Source organism: Notechis scutatus, chromosome 4 (genome assembly GCF_049901735.1).
Source record: "Notechis scutatus isolate UNSWTSFEM ecotype Mainland chromosome 4, rNotScu1.2, whole genome shotgun sequence".
NCBI classification, from domain to species: domain Eukaryota; kingdom Metazoa; phylum Chordata; class Lepidosauria; order Squamata; family Elapidae; genus Notechis; species Notechis scutatus.
The window spans coordinates 82,509,533-82,524,005 of NC_142012.1; positions in this window are offsets into that span (position 1 = coordinate 82,509,533).

Sequence of the window (14,473 nt, forward strand, 5' to 3'; positions counted from 1 at the left end):
AGGGAGGAAGGTAGAGAAGATAGCAAACAAGCAAGCATGCAAGCAACCAAGCCAGCCAGCCCACCCTTGGGCTCAGCCTGGTCATCTTCTACAACCCTAACTGCAAATTTATGAACAATCTATTCTGAACCATGTAGAACTCTTGCAGAACATACCAAAATGCATCTTTCAGCCTTCCCCATTGACCAGGCTGAGCACAGTTTCATGCATGCTGAGTCCTCCAAGTAAGGTTCATATGCAAAATTGTTCAAATTAGATTCCACGTTCAGTGCCAATTAACTCCCGTAAAACAATTTTCAAGAAAATAGCCTTAATATTTCCCCTCCGCAAAATTAGTCACCCATCTGTGTTATTTTAACAAATGTGTTCTTTCTTCCAAAGGGCAGCTGCTCACCAATTAAGCCCTCTGCAGTAGCCAGGGACACCAAGTTTACTAATGTGGATGAAGCCCTCCTTTGCTGACTAATTTCCTTGTGTTCAGAGGACCAACCGACTAGTGAAGAGGAGAGAGAGAGAGAGAGAGAGAGAGAGAGAGAGGGAGGGAGGGAGGGAGGGAGGAGAGGGGGGGGAGAGGGAGGAGAGAGAGAGAGAGAGAGAGAGAGAAAGGGAGGGAGGGAGGGAGAGAGAGAGAGAGAAGGAGAAGGAGCGACTTCCAACAATAGCCGTCCTTTTACTGTGATATCATTTACAAGTGTTAATTAAAAGATTTAATGTGCTGGTTAAAGTGCAAATCAAATTCATTATTGGCCTTGGTTTCCTTGTTTGAACTTCAACTTGAAAGTTAGATGTTATGGAGGGATGTTTGCTTCTTTTTTTAAAAAAGAAATATATAAATATATACACAATAGTAGTAAATGTGGTGTTTTCTGTCCTAGGGAGCAATTAGGGATCTACAAAACCTCCTGCTGAGAGCCTATTATCGGGAATTGTCTGCGACTGGATGAGAATAATTGTTGGGTGATGTTAGCAAATTGCCACCTTTTGAAAAAAAGAATGGAAAAATCCTAGACTTCAACCTCACAGGGACACGTACCAGAAGCAGTTGCTGCTGATTTTAAGGTGGGAGATTCTCCTAGTAGCATCACTGCTTCGACCAAACGTGTTTTTTTTTTTCCAAAAGGCAACTGGACTTGGTTTTTTTTCCCCTCTTGAAAACTTCTCATCTACGAGGCTTCTTCAAGTTCTGAAGTTCTGAAGAACCTTCTTGGATGAGAAGATGTTTTTCAAGTTAAAAAAAAAGACCAAGAAAATCCAGTTGCCTTTTGGAAAAAAACATGTTTGTGGCAACCATGACCTGGATGATGGAGAATCTCCAGAGACATCCAGGAACCAGGGAAATGATAGCAATGGTACAGATTGATACAAATTAACAGAGGGAGAAAGGACCTTGTAGATCTTCTAGTCCCCCCCCCCCCGACCCAAGCAGGAGACCCTACACCATTTCTGACAAATGGCAGTCCAATCTCTTCTTGAAAGTCTCAAGTGATGAAGCTCTTCCAAATTCTGTTGGGAGCATATTTATTTATTTATTTATTTATTTATTTGATTTGCCAATTGTTTACAAGATAATAAGTATAAATGTATACATAGTTGTGAATACATGAAATGGTTACATATAAGAAAAATAAAAGAATAGGAGAAACAATAGGACAGGGACGGTAGGCACGTTGGTGCGCTTTATGCACGCCCCCTACAGACCTCTTAGGAAAGGGGTGAGGTCAATAGTAGACAGTCTAAGGTTAAAGTTTTTGGGGTTTGGGAAGAAACTACAGAGTCGGGTAGAGTATTCCAGACATTGACCACTCTATTGCTGAAGTCGTATTTCCTGCAATCAAGTTTGGTGCGGTTTACTTTGAGTTTGTATCTATTGTGTGCTCTTGTGTTGTTATGGTTGAAGCTGAAGTATTCATTGACAGGTAGGACATTCCAATGAAAGATGCAACATTCAACATTGCTGGGAAAAAAAAGAGTCCCTGGTTTCAAAGGTAACAGGAAGAAAGAAGCTTAAGTGTTTAGAATTTTATGTTGGGTTGTGATTGAGTTGTGGAACACAGCCTACACTATAATGAACTGTTATGTCTCACCTGTGCAAACAAGGTGAGAAGTCCAAATTTCCAAATAAATATAAACAAGCAAACAAGTCCAGTAATGACAGGGTTAAATTCCTTGAGCCGAGAAGGTTCTTGGCAGTCTCACACAAGCTGTCTGCCAAGTCCGACAAAAAAGTAAGAACATAAATCACAAGCTATCGCCATACACAGAATCTTCTGAAGCTTCTCTCACAAATTAACATGTTGTCCCGAACAAGAACCCAGAGCTAACACACCCACTTTTATTCCCTATGGGGCGTGTCAGTCCCTCATCTCATTCTCTGATTTGTCCTTTCTTTCTGCGTTGCATCTCACGCTTTTGCCTGCGTCTTTGCCTAGCATCAAACCAACATTCCTCAGCTTTATCCTCAGTCAGAGGCTCTGATACGCCCTCCTGGTTATCTGCCGACACCTGAGGCACAACCAGGGAGGAAGGTCTTGCCGAAGAGGAAAGTCCTGGGGAGGAAGGCAATTCCAAATCCTCTAACAAAGCAGGCTCAAACCTCAGAGCCAAATCCTCCTCTTCCTCATTGTCCAAGTCTGTGTCCTCTAACAGAGCAGGCTCAAACCTCCGAGTCACAACAATGAACGAAGTTCTCAATGCTTTATTTAGGCTTTTCTTCTCTCCAGTGATGTCACTTCCCTCCCTTCTGTCCCTTTTCTTGGTGAAAAAAAGTCAGCTTAAAGAGCTGAAAATTTAGCTCAAGGAGAGAACTAAAAATGAGTGAGGATCTTCATTTGCTTTCTTGATGTTTGGAGAACCTCTCTGTTAAAGACAGAAATGGGTAGAACTAGATTTATGGGGTCAGATAAGAGTTGGAGAAAGAGAACACAAGAGGAGGAAATTCAGATGTCTACTGGCCCTAAACTGTAAGTGTCTTAACATGGATTTTGGAAGGCAACTAGCTGAATGAGACAGCAAGGTTGAAGATGTGAGCTGCAGAAATCAAATGTGACTACTTGAGGAAAATGATACAAAAAAACCTCCTAGTTCTTTGCTGCCATCTAAAGGTAAAGGTTCCCCTCGCGCATCCGTTCAAGTCATTTCCGGCTCTAGGGGACAGTGCTCATCTCCGTTACAAAGCCAGCTCTGTCCAAAGACGTCTCCGTGGTCATGTGGCCAGCATGATTAAACACTGAATGCACACAGAACACTGTTACCTTCCCACCAAAGGGGTCCCTATTTTTTTACTTGCATTTTTTACCTTTCGAACTGCTAGGTTGGCAGAAGCTGGGACAAGTAACGGGATCTCACTCCATTATGCGGTGTTAGGGATTCGAACCGCTGAACTGCTGACTTTTCTGATCGACAACCTCAGAGTCTTAGCCACTGAGCCACTGCGTCCTTCTGAGCCACCGCATCCCTCTGCTGCCATCTAGTGATCAATTAATTCTATAGCCCTAGTTGAAAATTTAAACACTTATTCCAAGCAAACTTTGGATGATCTCAGAAAGCTAAGCAAATCTGGAACAGGAACCACAAGGTCACCCTAGGTTTGTAGGATAAAACTGGAAGCTGGGAAAAAAATCCTGGAACAAAACAACTGCCAATCACTGTTCTATAGGAGCCAAGAAAATTTTATGGACATGCCTCTTAAGGTACTCCAAGTCAACTTGAAGCAAACTTCACCTTTTAAGAAGCATTCTGGAACGGAATCTCAGCTTTATTTTAGGTAGTGTAAAGGTACAGTTTGATGTTTAGGAAGGTCTTTACTCTTGTACTTCGTCCCTCCCCCCCAAAAAAAAAACCTGTTGTGATTTTTGAAACTTTAGTGAGTTCTGGCTGAAAGACTCTGAAAAGTTTAATAAGAAGAGGTTTTTGGCCTGAGTGCTCAGTTGTCCCCTTCTGCAGTTCATCTTCTTCTGCCTTTGAACTTTCCTATTCCTTTGTTAAAAGTCAATGAAGAATTATGACAGCAGAATACAGTAAGCTATTTTCTTTCTTTCTTTTGCAGATTCTTTTCTCATTAAATTCTGATTCTTTCATTCTTGCTAGCTTGGTTTGAAATCCACTGAAAAGTGGCTAGGGCAGACAGCTATTTCTTTGGTAAGGAACAGAATTGGTTGACAGGTGAATAATGTGCAGGAAAAGGTTAGATCTGCAAAACTTCATCGTGATTGTGGAGTCCTGGATGAGCTCTGAACTTGGATGTTTGCTTGCAGATGTTTCATTACTCAGCTAGGTCACATCAGTGAATCATTAGGACGATTCAAACACAATAGGTTATACATTATTGTGCTTCCAATACAACAAGTTCGGGACAAAGAAGCCTTGCCTCAATTCTGAGAAAATATTTGGCTGTGTCATCACTGTCTAGAATTTCCCGCTGTCCACTGTGACTTGAGTCATTAAAGTCTGTCTCTTTTAGTTTTTTAATCCTCATATTGGGGCAAAACTAGGTCCCTGTAGTACAGAGCTGGGGAAAAAAAACCTCCTATTTTAATACAAATTGTGGTTCGTTGGCTTGCTTGTGAATCTTCTTCAGATCTAAAGTCTTGCTTGTGACTCCACTTTAGGACAAGACTTGAACAAGTCAGTCAATTGCATGATAAGAAGCCATGTTGGGAGTTATATTATTTTCAGGTTTCACAAGAGCCAACAAAGGAACATTCTATGAGATAGTGAGTGCAATATATTTGCCATGAATGGTGTAGCCTCAATGTCTATGGAGATTCTTCCTCACCGAGGTCATGGTTACCCCAAATATGCTTTCTCCAAAAGAAATCAGGCAACTGGACTTCCTTTGAAAATGTTTCTCTTCTCATCCCAGAAGCTCTTTCTGGTCTAAGTTGGAAAGTCCAGTTGCTTTTTGGAGGAAGAAGCACCTTTGGGACATGGCATAGCCTCCTCACACTTCTCTTTTCCTCTAGGAAGATCACAAAAGATGTTGCTGTCATGAAGGTTGATGCAGGGCTGGGCTTCAAAAAAAATTAGCAACTGGTTCTCTACTCGATTGCTGGGTGAGCGTGGCCACTGTGGGTATGGCCTAGTTGGCCTCCTGCACCATAGCAGGGGAGGCGTTTTTCCCCTCCCCGGGCTACGGAGGCTTTCCTTGAGGTGTAAACAGCCTCCCAGGGCTCCAGAGGCTCTCTGGAGGCTGGAAATGGGTCCGTTTCCGGCCTTCTGGAGCCTCCAGGTGGCCCATTTTTTCACCCTCTCTGAGCCTCTGCGTGGACCCTACACTTACCTGGGATCCAAAATGGGCCACATGGGGATTCCTCGGAGGGGCAGGGCTGGTGGGGAGGGCCAGCCAGGGGTGAGATTTGTCGATTCATTGAACCAGCCATAAATGAACAATCGGTTCGCCTGAACTGGGGTGAACCGGTAATGTGGGCACCCCTGGGTTGATGCCCACATTAATTTGTGATCTATAAGATTAACTTCTGCTTTGGCACAGAAAATGAAACAACCAGGGTTCAGGCTGCTTCGCCCCAGTGTTGAACAAAGCAAGGAATTCAGGCTGAGATTCTCATAAAGCTTCCTGCTTCTCCAGCTTCACTTGCCAGAAATGTAATTCTCACCTTTGTGGAATGTGCCTGAAAAACAGGTTTTCAAGAAAGTAGGCAGAAGAAGGCATATAATTTCCTTCCTATAAAGTTGTTGAGGGAATTGCACTGTCACACTCTCTTTTCTTTGCTTCTTGAGTGCTTGCCATATTTGTCATTATCTGAGAGAGCTCCCTGCTTAGCAGATGGGGGAAATGATTTAAAAGGGAGTCACAGAGGCAGAGGCAACATAGACATGAAATGGCTTAATCTGGTTTATCATCCTGATTCTCAGTCTGGCCTGTGGGTTTCCATCTTGGCTTTGTGCTTTACAAAGGACAAAAGAGGGGAAATGATCAGGAAGCTTTTTAAAAAAAGAGGATGCCCATGGAGCTACCATTAAATTTAGATGATGACCATCGATTGCTTTAAATGGGTTTTGCTCTAGATGACGATGATGTAATCCATTCAGTCATGTCTGACTCTTGGCAATTCTCCAGGTCTCTCCACCTCTTCTGATCTTGCGCTATGTCTTTGAGTTCTTCTATGTGGCCTGGTTTCCTTTTACCACTAACCAGAGGTGGTATTCAGCAGGTTTTGACCAGTTCTGGAGTACTGGTAGCAGAAATTTTGAGTAATTTGGAGAACTGGCAAATCCCGCCTCTGACTGGCCCTGCCCCCATCTATCCTCTGCTTCCCATTGAGACCCAGCTGATTGGCTGGGTCTTCTTTGGTTGCCCTGCATGGGAGAATGGAGCTGGAAATCAGGTTAGTGGGGTGGGAAGGGAATGGAGTTTTTGCACTATCCTTCTCCTGCACACCCACCAAGACATGCTCACTAAGCCATGCCCGCAGAACCAGTAGTAAAAAAAATTGAATCCACCACTGCCGCGAAGTCTTTCCAACATAATTCCTCCAGCATGACATGGCCAAAATAAGTGGCATTTGCTCTAGAGTTTTAATTCCAACAAACAACTGACACCGGGCTTACAGCCAGCTGATGTTTCTTGTTCAAAAAAGGTTGAAGATTATGCTTTAAAGCAGGACTAGGCAAATTTTGCTTTAACATTTGGCATTAAAAACGTGTTTGGGAACACGTTGTTGTAAGTGTCCTTTAAAAGTAGCTGTTGAAAAGGCCCCAACTCATTCCCAGAATGCATATTTATTAATTAGGTTTTAAAGACTGCCCAACTCAACCAGGATGATTCAGCATTCATATCATTTGGCACAAAAGCAATAAATCAAGGGAAAAAATCCACAACACAAGAAACATAAATGCCAAGTTTGCAGCCTCTCCATATATCCAAAAGCAAATATATCTTGTAGGGAGCTCAGTGGTGTAGCGGTTAAGATACTGGGCTTGTCAGCTGGAAGTCTGTCAGTTCGAAACCCAAGAATCTCATGATTGGATGATCTCCCATTAATTGCCCCAGCTCCTGCCAACCTAGCAGTTCGAAAGCATGCAAATGCATGTAGATAAATAGGTACCACTTCTGTGAGAAAGTAGCTGTCAAGATTGAACCACTTTGCTTCTTTCAATCCTTAATGCTTTTCAACTTGCCAATGGACTGGGGGAGGGAAGGGGGGAATGGAATGTGGAGAATGCATGCAGAGAGCGTGAGAGCATGGAAGCCATCACGGTCACCACTGCAGGTGCTTGAGAAAGAGATGGACTGTTCCCATAACAAAAGAACATCTCATAAGTGGACAATGTGATCACCCAGGGGTGGAGAGAAGGAGAAGTCATTGTTTAACTTGACAAGCATTTTCACAGGAATACCAGAGCTGGTTTTGTTTCTTCAGTACCAACTTGGTATATCCAATAAAGTTTTATTTTTGGGAATTAAATTCTCCTGAGAGTGTTTCCTTGTTTTGGGTTCTCTAATTGGACACTTGACAGTATTAGCGTTCCCAGCATCTCAACATATAATCATGATAGCCACATAAGCACAGAACATCTTCAGACAATGCTGGCTCCCTCAGCTAGGAAATGGAGATAAGCACTGCCCCCTAGAGTCAGACACGACTGGACAGAGGATAACTTTACCTTTGAATAGATCTTGAAAGCTTTTCAGCACCCATTCTTCCTGTGATGGTTGACTCAATTTGACCCAATTGGGCCCAATTACCAAATCTCAGGACTGAGTCATCTGTCACGTCAATTCTGTAAGACTTCTTATGAGATCAATGTGAGATCCCAAAAGAAGCACTTTCAAATGTGTCTTCTTTCCATTTTGTCAGACAAGACAGACCTATAGAAATCAATCTTTAAAAAAAAATCAGATTGCACATTAGTGTCCACAGATAGCTCATTGTGAGTCCTGATTTAGGGGCTGCTGAAAAATTTGCATTCACACCCAAAGAATCTTTCTCTTCTTTAATGTCAGTTTGTGACAAAGATAGATGGAGGAGACGATCTGTTGATAATGAACTTGACTTGGCTGAGAATTTCCTCCCCCAACACAAGTGTGAAGCTGGAAAAAAAATTGGGGTGCTGTTTGGGTGTTGGAAAGAACAATATTCCACTTCAGATGGGAACAAACAGCCTGAGATCAACATTCATCCCTTTAGAGGTTGAGCTTTTAAGTCAAAAGATACTATCACTGATCAAACACAATGTGGGATGAGTTGCCAGTTTTTGCTGTGGGTATTTTTTGGGCTCAAATTATATGAAAACTTGGTCTTCATTCAAGATTATATTAGACATCATCATTGTGATCCTGAATGCTTCCTTTTGAACCAATGAAATTGCAAGGAAGTTCAACAACTGTGCTGATTTGCCTTTCTCTACCTTGAAGGGAATTCTCTCAAAATTAAGTCATATCATTGGCATAATTGTGCACAAGACAATCCAATCTTAGTTGACAAGAAGATAGATGACAAGAAGATAGAGGTCTAGCGTTCCCAGGACTTCTTAAAGCCCTCTTTATGTACCCAATGCATATTTATTATGGACACTAAATTCCAATTTTCTACAACAGTCTCTTGAAAAACTTAATCATTGCTTTCTACCCATACCAGGTCAGGCTTTTGGTGTTATTGTGGTGAAACAAGTCTCCAGCCAATGTTTGTTATTTTAAGCACAAATGGTTGTAGAAAACAAATTTATGGACATGTCATTACTGCCAATTAGTACAAAATATGCTTTGCTCTAATGTTCTGGTTACCTCTTTGAGCCATCCCACATACTCAAGCCCATGCCAGCCACCTAGCAAAAAGGAAAGCTTTCTTTCTCTCTCTCTCTCTTATTTTTCTAGCATCCAAATCTTTTCTCCGTCACTTTCTTACAATGCTGGGTGTTTCCCATGAGCCATCCATCACTCTCTCAATCAATGGAAGACCACAACAAATAATCACCCAGTTAATCCGCTCCCACTCATAATCCTGATTGCTTTAACTTTCTTTGCACCACACAGAAAAAATAAATAAACCAAACGTTAAAAACACAATCAGGTGCCATAGGGCCTTGATTTAAGAAGGGTGGATGAGTCGTTATAAAGAGAATAACAGAATACAAAATAACAGATTTGGAAGGGGCCTTGGAGGTCTTCTAGTCCAACCCCCTGCTCAAGGAGGAGACCCTAGACCATTTCAGATGAACAATTTCTTCTTGAAAACCTCCAGTGATGGATGGCTGACACCTTCTAGAGTTCTGAGTGCCTTGAAATACACTAACTAAGGACAAGCAACCTAGAACTAAGAAGAAATTTTCAACTGTCTGACTAGTAAACCCAAAAGAAGGAAACACTCTCAGGAGATTTGAATTCCCAAAAGTAAAACTTTATTGAATACATCATGTTGGTGCTGAAGAAACAAAACCCACTCTGGTTTTTCTGTGCAAACGCTTGCCTAGTTAAACAATAACTACCCTTTCTTCCCACCCATGGATGATCACTTTGTCCAATCATGAGATGTCCTTTTGTTATGGGAACAGTCTGTCTCTTTCTCCAGCACCTGCAGCAGTGACCTTGATGGCTTCCATGCTCTCCCAATCTCTGTATTCTCCACGTTCCATTGGCAGAAATTTCCTAACAGTGAGAACAATCAGCCAATTGAGCAGCTTGCCTTCAGAAGTCTTGGAGGCTTTCAAGAAGAGACTGGACAGCCACTTGTCAGAAGTGGGATAGGGTCTCCTGTTAAAGCAGGAGGTTTGACTAGATTACCTACAAGGTCCCTTCCAACTCTGTTATTCTGTAAGATTCCGTAATAAACTGATTATTACAGAAGAGCTGTAAGAGCTTTCCTTCCTCCCTTCCCTTCCCTTCCCTTCTTCCCTGCCCTCCTCTCTTTCCTTCTTTTCTTTATAAAACTCAATGGGAAAGTTCAATAAGTGAGACAGATCTTGAAAGTTCCACTTCACCCATGACAGAGATATTCATAGTGTAGTGAGTGCCTGGCTATGTCTCATCAGGACCTAGATGATTGAGATGATAATGATATCTTCAAACAACAGCATATGTCTATCTCAGGTCCTGAGGAAGCATTTGATAGGCGGATAAATGCCTAAATCCAGTCTAAACATCTGGCTGACTGTGTGATGAATCATAATAATAATTATTATTATTATCAACCAGAAAAACAAAAAAGTGTGTATAGTAGACATGGCAGTACCTGGAGACAGCAGAAGAGAAGAGAAAGAACTGGAGAAAAATCACAAAATATAAAATTAACATTAAAAAAGAAAAGAAAAGAGTATCCATAGTAATAGGTGCCTTGGGCTCAAGCCCAAAAGAACTGGAGCATCACTTGAACACCACCGGAATTGACAAATTCACCATCTGTCAATTGCAAAAGGCAGCTTTACATCCCTTGAAAACCCTTGCACATGTGTAGAAATGTTATTTCCAAGATAAATGGTAGACAATCCCAGCTAATATGGTTGGTAATAAAAGACTCTGGGTGCTATCATGGAACAACTTCTGAAGGTCACTGGTCTCAACTGATAATAGAGCATAAATATAACAATAACAACAATCATTGTGAATTCCCAATGATTTCCAGATTTTCTGGTATTCTCAAATTTGGGATTATGACAGAATGAGCCACATTGGTTGTCAATTCAATCCTACTGGATGTGAGATCAACAACATTCGATCAATTCCTGTTTTCACAGCACTTTCTGTTACACCCTGAACTCGGAAATTCAAAGAACTTTGTACAACCTCAAAACAGAAATCTATATGGGGTTGATACATTACCTATTTATGATAAATGAGGATATCTCCCCTGGGGCAGAATCTCTATCAAAAGTCAGAAGGAATTGCCTAAATCCACTTGAATTATAGGATTATAAAGGATATTCCTGAAGGTATTTAGCAAAATTGGGTAATGGTTATAAAAAGCTAATTTCTTAAGCAACCAGATATTCATGCTATTTTGACTTTTGGTGGGCAACCAGATGAATGCATGTAAACTTACATTTGGATTACAACAGCAATTCCTGACAAGATTAAGGGGTTCCATTCACACCGGTGGGAAATTTAATTTTTCACTGCTTCAATTGTGTTGTTGTTCTATGAAATCTGTAAACATATTGCAAAGCTTCAAACAATGAATTTCCATAATCCAATTGGTATATAACAAAATCCAAGCTGGGTGGAACAAAACTAATTTCCCCTATCCTCTGGAGCCAGAACAAGATTTTAATCCTGGCTGTTGTTGTAGAGGATACAACACTTTATTTAAAAAAAAGAAGAAGAAGAAGAAGAAGAACCAATGGCTTCAGCAGCTTGCACTGCTGAAGTCTTTACTTTTTTAAAGTGATGGTTATGTGGGGGAAACGCACTAGTCATTAAATGCTTTTGGGATTGGTGATAGCAGAGCATTAGTTTTCTTTTGCATAGCATTGGGATACGTTGGATGACCTTAATTAAGAAAGTAACATTCAATTACAATTTTGCCAATTCCATTTCCTAGAATGAAAATTAGGCCTTATAATTTTATTTTAGGACTCCAGTCTTGCAGATTCCCCTGTTTTCTTGACCGCAGAATCTTATTTGCAGAAATGGTGCCTAAATAGTCTTTTATTGACATGAATAACATTTTTATTACACGGGAGTTCCACTACATGAACATCAACTGCAGAGTTGCTTAAATGTCTGTGTAAGAGCTTTCTACCCAATGTTGATACCCTTTCACTTATGTAAAGGCTTACCTTTCAATAGCTTTTTCTAAAGAACGTATGAATAACACAGTAACAAAGTTAGAAGGTACCTTGGACTTCTTCTAGTCCAACTCAGTTGATTCAGTAGCAATGATAATGGTATGGAAACTCAATCTTGTAATGTTCTACAAGAGTTGTTATTGATGATCTTTGTCTAGGACAACAAAGAATTAACTTTCTCCATACCCACTTATTTTAATTATGTTTTGCCGATAGACCACACCTGGAAACTGCATCCATTACAAAAAAAGATGTTAAGATTTTGGAAAAAGTTCAAAGAAGAGCAACTAAGATGACTAAAGGCCTGGAGACAAAAAAACATATGCAGAACAGTTGTAGGATTTGGGTTTGTTTAGTCTAGAGAAAAGAAGGACTGGGGTGACATGATAGCAGTATTTGAGGGGCTGCCACAAAGAGGAAAGAGTCAATTTAGAAAGGGGCACCAGAAGGCAAGACAAGAAACGATGGATAGAAACTAATCAAGGAGAGAAACAACCTGGAATTAAGGAGAAATTCCCTAACAGTGAGGACAATTAACCAGTGGAACAGCTTGCCACCAGAAGCTGTGGGTGCTCCACAGTGGTGGGATTGAAATTTTTTTACTACCGGTTCTGTGGGTGTGGTTTGGTGGGCATGGCAGGGGAAGGATACTGTAAAATCTCCAATCAGAGTTGGTATTTGCCGGTTCTCCAAACTACTCAAAATTTCCACCTCCAGTTCTCCCGAACTGGTCAGAACCTGCTGAATACCACCACTGGTGCTCCATTACCGGGGTTTTTTAAAGAAGATTTGGTGTGAAGATTTGACTTAAATGTAATTTGATTGGCTCAGCCTTTCAAATTCAATCTGAATGCCAAAGTGGTTTACCTAATAAAATCAAGCGCTTTCAAACTGATTTAACAACCCTATGGTGTAGGTCTGGTGATGCACTATAATATCCTAATCTACTTAAAATGTTTTAATTAGAATTAGTAGCTTTGGATGGTACACTATTTTTTTTTTTTAAAGATGAGCTAATACCCAGACTTGATGTTCATAGAATGGTAATTGACCTTGAAAAAAAGGTGAAATAATTGTGATAAAAAGTGTTTTAGAAACTCGTTCTGGTTTGCAGGCAGGCAGAACATTTTATATCTCAAATTATTTACTTCTGAAATACATATTGGTTGCAATGCAGAAATTGTAAGCAGTGAAACATTAGCTCAAATGGTCTAAGGACTGGAACTCATGAGAAGAACAAGGAAAAACGCCAAAAACAGCAGGTGCTCTTTAGTGCAATTCTCATAGAACAAAGGACTAATAATTGTGAACAGAAACAATGTAAACAGGCCCAGCAGTAGCTCTTGAGAGTGTGATGGTAGTATGGCAGGGTACAAATTTGATAAGAGGCAAACAAACAAACAAACAAACAAACATGATACAAAAGGAGGTTGATTTTACTCAGAGGGGAAACTATCAGAAGGGACAGAGAATATCTAAAGTGGGAGTTTTGACTTATTAAAGCAACTGTGTTGTTACAGGGTAGCAGATTCTGTAAATCACATGCCTTCATTTCAAGACAGAAAACCAACTTTTGTAGTGAGATCATCAACAGCTGGGAAAGCCTCTCTGTCTATACTATTTCAGACAAGTGGCTGTCCAGTCTCTTCTTAAAAGCCTCCAGTGATGCAGCACCCAAGACTACTGAAGGCAACTTCTGTTCCACTGGTTAATTGTCCTCACTCTTAGGAAGTTTCTCCTCAATTCCAGGTTGCTTCTCTCCTTGGTTAGTTTTTTTTTGTCCTGCCCTCTGGTGCTTTGGAGAATAATTTGACCCCCTCTTCTTTGCGGCGCCCCCTCAAATACTGGAAGACTTCTATTGTGTCACCCCTAATTCTTATTTTCTTTAGATTAGCCATTTGCTTCTAGGAAATCAGAATAGCTGCTTTTTCATAATAACAGTTTAAAACCTTTACAGTGTAGGTTTTTTTTTTTTTAAAAAAAAAAAAATAAATTTAGTATCAAAGTAAGAACTTTGCACGGAACAGTTTTGCATTTTCCATTTCCAGTTGCTAATCTCAAGAAGCCAACCAAGACAGCCTGTAGGATGCCTCCCAGATGAAAAAGCAAAATGATTCATCCATGCAGTCTTGCTAATGTGCAGCCGAGTCTCATTGTGCCACAGGCAGGGAACAGATGGGATCCGTGAAGGAGCTTACAGATAAGTAGCCCCCTGCAATTCATAGGAGCCAGCCAGCTAAACAACATACTCTACGAAAGATAAAACTGCTGAACTAAAAATAACCTCGCCTTACACCACACATAGATACAGACAGGGAGAAGGTTAAATGATGATGCCAAGCTGCACAAATCCAAAGTATGAAGTACATACTATATCTCTTCCTCTCCCCCAGATTTCCCATTCCCTTTATAATTAGAGATTCACATTTCTCTTTCACACAGTCTTGGCCAGTGAGTTTTCTTTCATTATAGCAAGGGGCGGGGGGAACCTAACGTATGATACTGAGTGCACAATTTATCATCGCTATATCAACAGCAACAACAACAGAATTGGAAGGGACCTTGGAGGTCTTCTAGTCCAACCCCCTGCTCAGGCTAGAAGCCCAGACAAATGGTTGTCCAATCTCTTCTTAAAACTTCCAATGTTGGAGCATCCACATAGCTTCTGAAGACAAGCCATTCCACTGATTAATTTTCTGTCAGGAAATTTCCCCTTAGTTCTAGATTGCTTCTT